Source organism: Myotis nattereri (genome assembly GCF_964212035.1).
Source record: "Myotis nattereri genome assembly, chromosome: 8".
NCBI lineage: Eukaryota > Metazoa > Chordata > Mammalia > Chiroptera > Vespertilionidae > Myotis > Myotis nattereri.
In genome coordinates, this window is record NC_138083.1 from 22,077,557 (window position 1) to 22,093,303 (window position 15,747).

The window sequence follows — 15,747 nt, forward strand, 5'->3', positions numbered from 1 at the left end:
ATATCTCATGATCCACAATTATATGTGTGCTTCCCACATTCTGAATTTCTCCAAATTCATGTAATGAGCCAGATTCTTAAAGGCTTTGGATTAGGTTTTTCTGTGAGTGATCATTTAAAGTTCTAAATAGACATTAAAAAATAGAAATGTTATCATATTCTCCCATAATTATAAAAACTCTATTTTTAATAAGCATGTTCTAGAATAACAACTTATTGTTCTTGAACATTGAAAGTGAAATCTGTCATTGAGAGACTGTTCCATGGAGTGGGTAGAAATTTTCCTTTGACAGCTCATCTTAATTTTCTCAAAGGTCATCTCGTTACTCCTGGTTGAATCCCCATGTGACACACTAATTTAGAAATGTTTTTTCATTAGTGCTGACATCTCCCAAGGGTTGAAAAGACTTCACATACTCTGTCATTCATTTGAAATGTGGATTCAGAAAGGGTAAAAACGATGCTTTTAGATCTTTGAATATAATTTTATAATATATATATATATATATATATATATATATATATATATAATATATCCTATATATCCTATATATCCTATAAAAGAGAAATTATGTTGCAATCCAAAGGCATTAGAATGGCATGAAAAGTCAAATGCTTTGGTGTTCAAATCCTGCCTCTGTTTCTTATCAACTGAGAGGTCTCAAGGAAGTTATAGAAATTCTCTGAGTTTAATTTCCTCATCAGCAAAAACAGAAGCAACATCTTTGAGATAAATTGTCAAATGCAAATAAATTGTCTGATAAAATATAGAAGATATGTACGTTGCTAATTTTTTATTAAAGTTCATTACTGTTATCACAGTAAAAGTCGCCTTTAGACAAAATAGATCTGCCATGGAATGCATTGCAATCCCGAGCAGAAGAACAGCTATTGCCTTCCTACATGAAGCAGAATAGTGGAAGGAAAGGCATGATTGCCCTGGGAGTAGGCTAGTCAAATATAATATCACATTGGTTTGTTGGGTTCTGTTTTTGTTTTCAGGGGAAGAGGAGGGAGGATAGTATGAAAGAAGAAAACCATTGTCCTCTTTCACCGCAAAGGACTGGGAGAGGAAATCATTTTTGCTGAAACCTTCCAAATCTTCTTTGACTTGGTGCCCCAGCCTCTAGCACCTCCTATCTCCAATGTAAACCACAGACAGCAAAAAGAATTATTTTCCTTAAACATCATTTGGTGTTCTCTTCAACCTGCCCAGAAGTGTACAAAGCTCCACAATAATCTTGGAGATCCAACACAAGCTTTTGCCCAAATCCTACCCTACTACTCCTCATGAATGTTACATCACAGCATCTATACATTATACTAACAAAAACTCAATTTAAGAATGGATTAACTCTTATTGCCTAGCCACCATGGCTCAGTGCTTGAGCATCGACCTATGAACCAGGAAGTCACAGTTCAATTCCCTGTCAAAGCACATGCTGGGGTTGCAAGTTGGATACCCAGTGTGGGGCACGCAGGAAGCAGCCAATTGATGATTCTCTCTCATTATTGATATTTCCATCTCTATTTCCTTCTCCTTTAATCTCTGAAATCAATACAAATACATCTTTTTTAAAAAGGTAACTATTATTTAAAGCTCACTGATTATATTTTCTGATACATCCACAAGGCAGAAGACAACTCAAGTTTATATGGTAGCAATTTATTTAACATGGTAGTACTTTGAAGTACTGATTATTTTCCTGTACTGTTGCCCTCTACTAAAAATTATTGAGTGACCTAAACACATGTGAAGTGTGCATTCCATTTCATTTATTACGATTTAATTAAAGATAATGTTTATATAAAACATACATATTTACTTATAGTGATACCAAGATTCGTTTTTTTTTCAAAACTAATTAGATTTAAAAAGGAGAGAATAGTGCTGAAAGGAAAGAGAATAGTACTGGAACTTATAGCAAATATCACTGTGCTTCTCAAATGAATAGTTGAGTAGTACGGTTTTATTTCCAGGCTAGATAGTCATGCCAATTAATTTTTAATCCTTTCAAAGTTAAGTACTGGTACCTTAACCACTAGTGCAGTGATGGCGAATCTATGACACGTGTGTCAGAGGTGACACGTGAATTCATTTTTTTGGTTGATTTTTCTTTGTAAAATGGCATTTAAATACATAAAATAAATATCAAAAATATAAGTCTTTGTTTTACTATGGTTGCAAATATCAAAAAATTTCTATATGTGACACGGCACCAAAGTTAGGGTTTTTCAAAATGCTGACACGCCGAGCTCAAAAGGTTCGCCATCACTGCACTAGTGGATGACCTGCGGGCCTTCTCCTCTCCATTAGGCAGTATATTCCAAATAGAAAGTCACAAAGTGAGTAGAAATTGTGAGTGTTGTGAGCGTGTTTATGTGTGTGTGAATATATATATATACACATACACACATATCTGAATATCTGAATACTTTTGAAATAATATTTACTTTATTTTAGCTATTAACTTTTTTGAAATTGCTAAATGTTAAAGTTACTATTTAAATCAATCTGATAGCAAACTTAAAAGAATTAGCTATGAGACTCATTGCTCATTTTTAAACATGTCCTTATACAGTAGCTCTAATTAAATGTTACTATACTTCATCTTGATAACCTTATAATTAGCTAGTTATTAATAATAAAAAGGGAACAAAGGGGGAAGTCAGACATTATAGTCATGTCATTTGGGCAGCTTCACCAGGAAACAACTATGCACTGCCCAGGGAACCACGGCCTAATTCCTGCAAAACACTGAGGAAGGGATCCAACAAAGAGAAGACAGATGCATGCCCAGTAAAGTTGGGGTGACACAGGGAAGGTACTTGCTTGTCAGTCACACCTGGGAACAAAGATCATTGGCCAGAATTGGCGTGGCCCCTGCAAGCACATGAAAATTTAGGAATACATAATCTCCTAAACAAAGAAGTTCTCTCTCTTATGCTCTTGCCTCACTCTTGGTTTCCTTGAATTCACCCTGTTTCCTCCATAGCCCTGTGGACCTGCGGACCACGCATGCAATGGACTGATGGACTGCAGCTGGGAACACAAACTGTGCTAACCTGATGTTGGGTTGGACTGTGCAGACGTGGAAAGGAAATTCTGGGTACTGGCTCTGACTTTAGCCCTGCTAAAGGCAAAACGGGACTTCTTCCTTGGAGCGACTGAGGGAGAGGAGAGCTCAGCAACTCAGGGATGTAATTCCACAGAAATAAAAATCACTCGTTCTCCTGGGAGTCTCAGAGAATTATTTTTCTTGGGCTATAGCAAGAAATCCACCACTACTAGCAACCGCGGCAGATGGGGACCTCTCTACTTTGGTTACAGTCTCACTCATCTTAGCCTGAAGCTAAAAGCCCTTTCCCAAGTATATGTATTCCCCCTTCAGGAAAGCTATGTCAAGGTGTTTCTCTCCAGGATTCCCAGTTAGTGCTTCAACCTTGAAAACTTTCTTTTGCCTCCTCTGTTTTTTTTCTCTACCTGATACTGAATGCTCAAATAATTCTGTAATTTTATTTCATCCTGTCAGCATTATGTTTTCTTTCCTCCCATATGGACGAATTAGAAAGTGAGAAAAAAAAATTGCAGGAGGCTAAGTTTCTTTCTTTCTTCCTCCCTTCTGATTAGATTATAGTTAGCACAATAGGATCTCTGCCTATTTATTTTCTTCCTTTTTTTTTAAAGAGTACAATGCCTGGCACTAAAGTGGTGCCAAATAAATATTTGATAAATGAATGAATAAATGGGAGTGAAACAGTCTCCACCCCTTTCCTTGATGTGAGGTCTTCCAGCCCACAATGTTTAGTTAGTTAACCGCCAGATTCTCAGTGAAGTAATTCAAACACTATTTAAGCACCCAAAATTTTTAAATTACCAGGTAAACTAGTTTTTTACCAACCGTTTTCTGCGTTTTCATTTTTATTTTTTAATATATTTCATTGGTTCCAGAGAAGGGAGAGGGAGAGAGAAATAGAAACATCAATGATGAGAGAGAACCATTGATGGACTGCCTCCTATACACCCTCCACTGGGTATCGAGCCCGCAACCTGGGCATTTGCTCTTGACCAGAATGGAACCCGGGACACTTCAGCCCACAGGCCAATGCTCTATCCACTGAACCAAACTGGCTAGGGCCGTTTTCTGAGTTTTTAGATCTTAAACTGGATAGCTTGAACCTATTCATTCAACAAGTTGTTTCTTGAGCACCAATTCTGTTTGTAAAAGATGTAACGTGGTTCCATTAGTATATTTCTAACTGTACTCCAAATGTATAGCTATCACCCCTGGATTCAAATTACTATTACAGGTTGATTGTTATTTTAAGGCTATATTATAAGGAAGCTCCTTCAGAACAAAATAACAACAGTAACAACAACAAAATGAAGAATTCACTGAATCACAAATAGAGCCAAGCAAAGTACCTTTCTCACAACACTGTCTCCTCAGTATTTACTGAATTGATAGACTATTGGAATTTTTCCATATTAAAGGCTTCATAGGTTAATTTTGGGAAAAGTTCAGACATAAGGAATAAGGGAACTAAAGAAGGCTCCTATTTTCAACTCAGTACTCACTAATCATAAAAAAGAAGATGAATTCCTACCTAAGAATCAATTGTGCGGTAGAAAGGAGCCGATGTCCACTGTTCCTTCCCAACAGACTCTCATAGAAAGCTAAATGGTTCTGTGTCAAAACTGCCTCTCTGTTTCCAATTAAATGGTGCTGCAGATGAAGTTTGATAAAGATCAGAAAATATGCAATTGTCTTTACACTTTTAACTATCTTGGAAAAATGATGCCTCTGCAGTGACACTTTATATAAGTGAGTGACATGTATAATAACTGGGCAAACAAAGGTGAGAACAGTATAAACAGCAGTGGAAAGGCCCGTACCATTTTACATTGGCCATATACATATGACATTATCTACCTTCAAGACAAATAAAATTTCCACTGCATTCCCCTATGGGTTCACAGTTCCTGAGGTGGAAAAAAAAATTTTCTTAAGTCTAAATCAGAGAATTTGTTTAAATAGCAATAAGAACAGATCCTGATTTTCAGGACAATATATATTTTCTGCATTATACAAAAGGATGTGTTTTGTTTTCAATTCAAAGTTATTTAACGATTTCTCTACCTTCTGGCTAACAGAAATTAGGAAGGTTTTTAATAAGAGCAGGGCTTGAAAACAGTATGGTTTAGGGTTTATCTAGCAAGTGGTTGATTAATATAAATTATTCTATGTACAAACTTGTAGGGCGCGGCTATAGGGTTAAGCCTCGGATTGACCTGTTGGCAAAGCCACAAACAAGTCCCAGCTTAGAAGGCACAGCACTCTTAGCATAATTAGGCTTGACCTTATGATGCTCCCTAGATCTTATCTGGGAAGCTAATGGGCTGAGGGAGATGCAGCAAGTGCTGCCAAAACAAGTGAATCTCACAAGAACATTGTAACTACAGTGACCACTACCTTGTCTACCTCTGGCTATAAAATAAAGGCTCAGCTTGCCTCTGGATCTCTCTCTGTGGCCTCAGCCAGGCACAGGAAGATTCACCTACCCAGCTTATTCTCTCTGTCTGTCATTTCTTCATCCTATACCGCCCTCACTCAGGCTTGCGGAAACCTTGGCTGAGCTGGCTCAGCACACAAATTCAACAGTGGAAAGAAAATGTGCATTGATGAAATGCCTTCTACATGCCAGGTACTCTGCTGAAAATTGTGCACGTGGTATCTCATTTAACCTTCACACCTATGTCATCCATGCTTTGTAAGTGCAGAAATTAAAGTCCAGAGAGTCTCAATATCTTACCCAGAGTCTCACAACTTGTAAGTGGGGCAGTTGGGTTTAGAACCCAAATCTGTTTGAAAAGATTAATAGTGAAAAAAAGGAAAGGAAGAGATCTTTTACTAATACATATTATAAGTCTTCCAATGTTTGTATATAAAACTAAGAGTTAGAATTAATGTGTTGTATGATAGAACGAGGTTTGAAACATCCCTTGTAGTTTCAACTAAGTACACATAAGGATGGGGATTATATGGCTTGGTAGTATTTTCTGGGGTTTTTTTTTAAAAAGACGATAATGACATAAAGATTAGTTGACCAGAGTATTCTGTGGTTTTTTCAACTAAAAAAAGTAAAAGCACCTTATGATTAGGCTGTATTAATAGAAAAACCAATAATAGCACAGCATTCAGATGTATAGAAATAACAGTCTCAATGATCTGACCAGATCACACCTGGATCGTGCATTCAGTCTGTACTTAGTACTGTATTCCCAAAATATAGTAAAAATGCATGGATTTAGAGGAACTTGAATAGAATTATTATGTCTTGAAATGATGACATAGGAAAAAGAACTGAGAAAATGGGAGAGATTTGGACTTGGAAAAAGAGATTTAGAGGAGACATGTTTCTGTCTTCACATATTTGAAAAGTTTCCAAGTTACAGGAGAGAAATAGATATAGGTACATTCAGTATTTCATCACAAAACAGAAATTAAGTAGAAAGTCTAGAGAAGAGATTTGTATTTCAATTTAGAGTACATATTCTAAGAATTAGGTCTATCTTGGAATATAATCACTCTATATATATGAAAAGAGAGAGGGACTTTTAAAAGTTGTTTTTGAGAGGAACTCATATATATGTACATATATAAATTTATTAGAGCTTTATGGGCCCTAAATATGTTTAATTTTACTTCATATACCTTTCTAAAATGAGACAATACTAAAGAAGTAATTTTTCATGTGGCATCTGTTTAATGCGCTGCCCCATAATTTCTTTATTGAACATAATACATATTAATGCACATTTTATGCAAATTTCTTAGACTAGATAAAAATGCTGGTAATTATCCCTAAGCGATGGGAGTATCCACCAACATAAATTTTTCCCAGGGTTAAAATTAGGAGTGGCAAGCAGGAGGTTTTCAACACAATAAGCTATTACTTAAGAGGAATACAAATCCAAACAAATATTTAAAACCAATAAGATAAAAACATGTCTAAGAAGTGGAAGAAAATCTGACTCCCAAATGATAGTATGTTTAAAGAATGGCATTGGCATTACGGAAATCTTGCAAATTTTTAGCCAGCAAAGCATTTATTATTATTTTATTAATACCTATGTTTATAATGAATCCCAAAGGAATTGTATTAAAAGCAAATATTTTTCACAGTATTTCCCTGAAAACTCCAGTAAAAGAAATAAACCATTATACTTTTCTAATTTGCTTTTTATTCCCCTTCTTCTCATTTATGTTACAATAATACTAACTTGAAAGAGAATAAAAATGAGAATAAGCCAGCTTAACAATTTATTTTAGCCCCAAACTCATCCATTCCTGGTAGTATCAAAGCAAAACAAATCAAACCTTAGCAAATCAAAACATTTCAGTTCTGGGATGACAGATACCAGCACATTTTCCAGACAAGCCCCAATTAAATTGGATATATCCTCACATTCTCATTTCCATATTAAAAACCACTACATGATATGCTTTTTTCACAGTGATTTGCCATATGCTTCATTTGGCTACTTTAACCTCCTTTTGGTTGATCTGTATATTTCCTAAAAAAATTATGAAGGTTAGTACTAATTTCCACACACACGTTAAGGCAATGCAGCATTCAGAACAGGTCCTAACAAAGCAGCTCATATCACCAAATCTTGATTATGTAGTGCTTGAAGAAGTCCTCTGAGGCATTCTGATATGTTTAGAGACTAGCTTGCTATACTCAGTGGCTGTTAGCAATGTGCTTAAGTCTCTGTGTGTTATTACGCCAATACACAAATTGTAGGATAATTGTTGGCACTGTGCTTTGGTATTTCAACCATGATGTTGATCTTTATCTATCTTAGTAAAGGCTGCTATGGGAACTGATGGCCTGTTTTTAAAGGATGGAATAAAGGAAACCAGAAAAAGGAGGGGACAGGAATAAAAAGCACATGCTCCATGCATTAATTTAAATGTAAGTTAGAGGGAAATCCATTTGACATCACCACTTTTTACAAATATTTCATATTAGTTATTATTTTTATGGTCAAAAGAACTTTGGGGGAGGCCACAGATACTCAGGGTGGGAGAGAAGGATTAGTCCTGATATTTATTTTTGTCATAAGATTATAATTTCTGAGTATCAACAACTACACAATTTTATATAGCATCATTTATAAAACATACAGTGTCATCTCTGGAAAACTTCATGAAAAAAGGAAATAAATTGAACCTGAAGCTTCAAACCTAATAACTCACTTCTATATAAGAAATAAAGGGGCTAAGAAATCAGGTCATGAATCTCCATGGGGGTGCCAACACAAAAATCTAGAATATCAGGTAACTAGCCAAGTGTGTTTCAAAAAGAGGGGGAGGCTGTAGAAGTGGCAGGGCTGTAAAAAACAAAATGTAATGTATATTTCCTTGGAAACCAATTCAAATAAAGCAAATGGAAAATAACATTTTTAAGACAATTGATAAATTCTAAATGTGAACAGAGTATTATATGAGCCAAAGAATCAATGCAAATTATGTTAGTTGTGATAATGACAAAAAAAACCCCTTCTTTATTTTTTGAAAAATGTCTACTTAATTCTACTTAATATGTGGGAGAGAAATAAAATGGAATCTTGAAATTGTTTTAAATGCTTTGCAACAACCACAATGAAAAGTGGAATAGGTGAAAACAAGTGTGGGAAAATCTTGGTAATTTTTGATTTGGGGGTGAAAGCTATGTAAGAGCTCATTTCTTTCTATTTTCATATATGTCTGAATTTGTTTTATAATAAAATATTTTAACTGTATGATATGTTTCATTAAAATGACTTAAGTGGTGGCCGCTATGGGCAGCTCTTTTGCTATAATGAAACAATTGATATACTATTGTTCCCTCTGTCTTTGAGCTGAAATTCTTGCCAATGGAAGGGTGTTGCAATCTGTGAATCCCCTGGTCTTTCATTCTCAATTCACTTCCCTGGGGAAAAGTCAGGTGTCAGCACATTTTCTAAAATATCAGTCCTCCAAGAAAGGTTAGGAACCACTGGAAGAGAAGCTTACTGAGAAAGGTTTTTATATATTTCTCTTTAGTTGGCATTTTAACTACTACATTTATAGACATCTCAGCAAATAGTCAGCAATGAGAGTGGACACATGGTAGACTCTAACTAAAGGGAGTATACATCTTTGTTTGCTTACCAACTTAATGCTTATTGACCAGGTTTAAATGATAAATTACATGGCCACCCTAACTCTTGGAAACAGCCCAAGTGCCCATCCTATATAATAAAAGCCTAATATGCTCAGTGCCGGTCGTCCAGTCGTTCGTTCTACCAATCAAATCATAATATGCTAATGAGATGCTAAGGCCCCTCAACTGTTTGCTATGATGTGCACTGACCACCAGAGGGCAGATGCTCTAACCAGTAGGTTAGCTAGCTGCTGGGGTCCGGCCGATAGGGACTGAGTGAGACAGGCTGGACACATCCTAGAGCCCTCCTGCAGTCCCTCCTTGGCTGGCCAACCTCCCGCGTCCCTACCTGGCCTGCGCCCTCTCACAATCTGGGACCCCTCGGGGGATGTCCAGTTTTGGCCCAGTCCTGCAGGCCAGGCCGAAGGACCCCACTGGTGCACGAATTGTTGCACCGGGTCTCTAGTCAATAGATAAGTGGATAAAAAAGTGGTGATACATTTAAACCATAGAATACTATGCAGCTGTAAAAAAAAAAATAATAGTAAATTAATTAATTTAAAAAAAAAAAAAAAACGAATCTATTACACTTGGAGACAGCATGGAGGGACCTGGAGAGTTTTATGCTAAGCAAAAAGAGCCAGTCTGAGAAAGACAAGTTTCACATGATCTCACTTATATACGGAATCTAAAGAACAAAATAAACTGACAAACAGAATAGATTCAGAGAAATGGAAGCATTGAACAGACTAACGAATCTCAGAGGGAAGGGAGTGGGGCAGAGCCAGGAAGATATTAACCAAAGAATTTATATGCATAGGTGCATAATCCATGGACACAGACAATAGTGCAGTAGGCCTGGGGGAGGGGAAAACAAAGTGAAGGAATTCAATGGGGGGGAAGGGAATATCTCTAATAATTTCAACAATAATGATAAATTTAAAAAATAAAGTAGCAAATATCTGAAATGTAAATAAATACTTGAAACAGGTTTGTTTTTGTTGTTGCTATTGTTTTGTGTTCATTTTATTCTCATTGCCCAAATTGACTCTCTAATAATTGCATATACCAATGGCTAACTCAGTGCTTCCCTACCAATTATCTTGAATTCCTTTGATAATTGTGAACTTTACATTTTGTTTCATGCTCTAGTACTCATATTAATTTCTTCTCCTAAAAGGAGTACATACACTTCTTGCAGCAAACTTGTAGTCTTCATCTGTGCATTCACTGAGAGATTTTGGAGGTACAAATATCTACAAATTAGAGGTTACTTAAAGAAATTTCACTAGGAACTTATAAGGAACTATTAGATTCCTACATAACTAGTTTTCTCCTGTATGGGGCCATTACTGTACACTTCTCTTGTGTTACTGCTCCCTTCTAGTAGATCTGATATAGTATCTGCTCTGTAATTAAGACCTGAGAGTAGCATTACTTTTCCCTGAAAAAAAAAAAAAATCAATGGACATTACCTAGTCCAAAAGCAATCACTTGGCAAATAACAAGAACTATTTTCATTTGCAGCTGAGTTTATTTTTGGGGATTTATCATTGCTGAAAAATAATTACAATATTGTGTTATACAAACAACCATTCAATTCTATTAAGTGGCGCACAATCTCCACTTTCTGGGTGATCTGATGATAAGAAATGATCTGACTTCTATCTATTTTATTTTATGGTATCTTACTATATACAAATATGTATGAGATGATCCACAGAAAATATTTTTTCTAAAGTTTTAATTGTGAGATTATATCTTGATTGAGGCCAGAGACAACAGAAGATAATGATTTCCCAGGAAGGAATTAAATACCCAAATTATTTGCTACATAATGCACCATACTTGAAGAAAGGGGCTTATATTATTTTTTATCTAGTGGATCTATGTAACTAAAGATGATGTTTCTGAATGCCTATGTCCAAATATACTAGGTGTACCGGTTAATAATGGTGGATTTTGTAATCAAAGAAAACACAATAATTTCAAGAGAAACATCAAAAGTGCTTTATTCAAAGTAATGTCCATCGCTAGCTACACATTTCCCCCATCTTCCAGGTAATTTGTGGATACCATCCCAATAGAACTTTTCTTGTTTTGAGGCAAACCATTCAGAGACCCAATTCTCCACTTCATATGTTTTGAAGTGCTGCTCAGAAAGTGTGTGTGCCATTGACCGGAACAAGTGGTAATCGGAAGGAGCAAGGTCTGGTGAATACAGCGGGTGGATTAATACTTCCCAGGCAAGATCTTTTAACGTGTCTTTAACTGGGTTTGAAGTGTGTGATGGTGAGTCATCATGAAGCAAAATTACTTTGCCGTGTCTTCTGGCCCATTCTGGTCATTTCACAATCAAAGAGTGGTTCAAATTGATTATTTGTTGTCGGTAGCAATCAGTATTAATGGTTTCACCTGGTTTTAGAAGCTCATAATACACCACACCTTCCTGTTCCCACCCAACACAGAGCATTGTCTTCTTTCTGAAGCGATTTGGCCTTACAGTTGATATTGATGGTTGACCTGGATCAACCCATGATTTTGTGCGTTTGGGATTCTCAAAATAAATCCACTTTTCATTGCCAGTCACAATTCAATGCAAAAAAGACTTTTTTGTGCCGTTGAAGCAACATTTTACTGATGACTTTTCGGTTTTCCATTTGTCTTTCGTTCAGTTGATGTTGCACCCATTTTCCTTCCTTTAAAATCTTTCCCATTGCTTGTAAACAATCGGAAATTGTTTTCAGAGCAACATTTAATCTTTCTGTAAGTTGTTTTTGAGTTTGACATGCATCTTCATCCAATAATGCTTGTAATTGTTGGTCTTAAACTTTTTCGGTTGCCCTGGACGTTCTTTGTCTTTTCACATCGAAATCATCACTTTTAAACCAGTGTTCACAAGTATCTTGATATGGAGCATGTTCACCATAAGCTTCCTGAAGTATACGATAACTTTTTCTTCAAAATAAAGTAATGAATTAAAACTTCCCGCAAATACTCTTTTTTTGGTATGAAATTTGACATTTTTAAGAGTAAAAATATCTATGATGTTAACACCTTCAGCAAATTTGACATATGAAGTTTTGAAGCTTGCTGTCAATACAACAAAACAGCATACATATCAAATCGCATTAATATATGTGTAACTCCATCTATTGAAAAAAATCTGCATTATTAACCGGTACACCTAGTAAACCGTTAGCCCCCAATGGCTTGGCAGTAACAAAAGTCAGAGAATACTTAAATTTAAGGAATGAATCTGAGAAGAGAGGTAGAATTCTCTATGCAACTACTCCTCTACGCTCATTTTGAAAAAAGTCATGGCCCCAGGAGGTTGAATGACTCACCCACAGGTCACATGATATTAATAAAAGATCCGTCCTGGAGAGCCTTTACTACGTGCTATCTTTTTAAAGCTGAGATTTTAGAGAAAAAACAGTATTTTATGTAGACCATAAATAAGCCAGAAAAAAAAATGAAGTTAGAATAAAAAGTATAAGGGAAACAAGTTGAATATTGAGTAGCATTTGAGAATTGAAGGAAATTAAGCACGTGGAAAATAAAAGTGAGACAGAGTACAAGGCTGATGAGAAAACAAATATTTAAAAGAATTCACTAAATGCAAGATGGTATTTTATGGACCAATACAAAAGGAAAAAATATAATCAACTCTAATTTTAATATACTATTGATTTAAAATTTCAAAAATATTTAAATGGGGGGGCAGATCTTAGAATCAATGAAATCTGGCAAATAAAAAAGACAGTATATTTTAGGTTTGCCACATGGTGGTGTTAGTCACTTCATTAATATATTACCCACTTTTTTCTCTCTACTCTTTCTCTTTTTCATCTTTTTCTAAAGGTCATTACCACCAGTATTTTTACTAAATACCTCCTCTCGGCAAACAAGGCCTTTTTTTTTTTTAACACTATTACAGAAATAGTCTTCTGCTCATTGATACCTAGAAACTCATCAATAGTGAATAATGATAACCCAGTGTAAGTCTTACAACTTCCAAAAGCTGTACTCTAAACCTATGCTGGGATGAAGGAACATGCAACAGTTCTCCTTTTGTAGTAAATACCCTCCATCTTCAACCTAATTCCTGAAGGTTCTCTAAACCTTCTTTCTCCAACTAGATCCTGAACTTCTCATAAAGAAATTCCTTTCTCTCTCCACATACCACAGGACTACAGGTGGCACTCTCCTAGTTATTACATTAAACCATTACTTCCCTGGCCTCATCTCAAAACCCTCCCCACTTTTGAGGTACATACACAGTACCTGGCTTCATTACTTTTTACTCCTCATTGTTGTCATCTCTTCCTCTTCCAGATAATCCCCCTAATTCCCTAGAGTCTTACTCCTGATTCAGTTTTACTTTCCACTCCAAAGGATATTATAATCATTGCTGACTTCAATACCCATGTTAATAGCTCTCTAACAACCTAGTATGTTATTTGACTTTCTCTCCAACATATGCACCACCTTTACTTATGTTTCTTTGAAACTTATTAGCACCTAGAACTGCTCTACTTCCAAATCTTAAATTCCAGCATACCAGTTTCTTATAGTTGCTTCTTCTTCAGGCTTTCCCACTTCTTATAATATATCTACTTGGAGGTCAGCAAAGTTTCTAAAATTGGCTAAAATTGATTTGTGGGAGAGAGAGAGAGAGATTTGTTGTTCCAATTATTTATGCATCCGTTGGTTGATTCTTGTATGTACCTTGGCCCAGGATCGAACCCACAACCTTAGTGTATTAGGATGAACCTCTAACTAGGCTACCGACTAGGGCATGCCCAATGTTTTAAATGGTCAAAAAACCTGAGATGTTTAGCTGATGAGAGAGAGAGAGAGAGAGAGAGAGAGAGAGAGAGAGAGAGAGGAGAGAGAGAGAGAAAGCTATTAACATGCAAATCAAGACAGTAGGTTTAGAACATCGGGAAGTAAGGGTTATTTTTTTTCACTGTAGAAATGAGAGAACATTCAGAAAAATTCACTTAAGTTTGTAAAAAGTCCTTTTTATTATGGTGTCTATGTCATGAACCAAAAATCTATTTTTTTTACATATTTGCATTTAACATGACTCTTTTTTCTATATTTTTGGAATATAAAAAATGGATGATATAAAAATACTGGAGACCTGGTGCACGAATTTGTGCTTGGGTAGGGTCCCTCAGGGTGGCCTGCAGGGATCAGGCCACAGATTGCAGCCCCAAGCTCACAGCCCCAGCTTGGGCCCCCAGCCTCGCAGCCAACAGCCCTGCCTAGCACCCTGTCATGGCCTGGTGCCACCCCCTCACCTGCTCCACCATCCCGCCTACAGGGCGATCAATCTGGGCTGGGCCCCCTGCCCTCCACTGCCACCACTGGTCACCGTCTGCAGGGCAACTGGTTGGGGCTGGGCCCCCTGTCTAGCTCCTTCAGTGCCTGGGAGCTGTGTGGCAGCCCCACCGCCTGCCACCACTACGGTCACCATCTGTAGGACGATGGGCAATCAGCAGGGTGATCAGGACCCCACTTGCACCCGCCTTGGCTGGGCACCACCACTCACCTGCTCCACTATCCCGCCACGGTCCCGCTCGTCAGGGCCCATCAGGGCTGGCAGCGCCTCCACTGCCAGCTCTGTGTCGCCGACGCCAGGCAAGTTTCGTGCCACCATCTGGTGGTCAGCACATGTCATAGAAAGCAGTCGAACTCCCAGTCAAACAATTTGCATATTAGGCTTTTATTATATAGGATACTTTATATCATCTATTTTTTCAAATGTTTCTAGTTCAGATCAATTGAAAACTAAGAATATGTTGATCTCATTATCACTGCTGTATTACATTTGTGTGTGTGATCAGAAAAAGCATAGAATTGAAAATTTGGGAACTTATATTCTAGCTTTAGTTCAGCTCACCTATAAAATGTGTGAATATTGAACCAGAACTTTATAAATGCAAATTATTTCCTTCTTTCCTTCCTCCCTCTTTTCCTTGTTCCTTCCTTCTAACTATCCACATACGCCAAACACGTATGAAATAGGCATTTCAGATATAGTACAACCACTAATAGTTTGTATATATTTATGTAGTCCTGACTGTGTACTCAGTACTTGTCTGAGAACTTTATAATTTATATCCTCACAATAATCCTATGATATTGGTATCATTATTAGCCTTCTTTTACAGTCACAGAAATCAGGGCACAGAAAGGTTAAGTAATATGTTAAAAGTAATAAATGGTGGAAGTAAAATTCAAACCCAGGCCATCTGGCTTAGGGTTATCCAAAGCACTTTTGAGAAAGGAGAACATGACAATATGTTGACATTCCTTTGGGATAAGAAATCCTAAAAGTCAATTCTGACAGCTTTCTCTGACATTATCCACTCATGGAATACAAATGTTTAACCAGAGTCCCTTTGTGATGTACAACCATATAAATACATACACATACTATATTATATATGCATCTGTATATATATATATATATATATATATATATATATATATATATATATTACACACAATATCATTGTTTTTAAAGCTTTTCTATCACATTATT

At 36.5% G+C, this 15,747-nt stretch overlaps 1 protein-coding gene across 4 annotated transcripts in view; it reads right to left on the reverse strand.

Moving 5' to 3' along the window:
- The window catches only part of MACROD2 (mono-ADP ribosylhydrolase 2), a 1,902,899-nt gene that overhangs the window by 1,665,523 nt on the left and 221,629 nt on the right, over window positions 1–15,747 (reverse strand). The gene's annotated exons all lie outside the window — the stretch shown is intronic.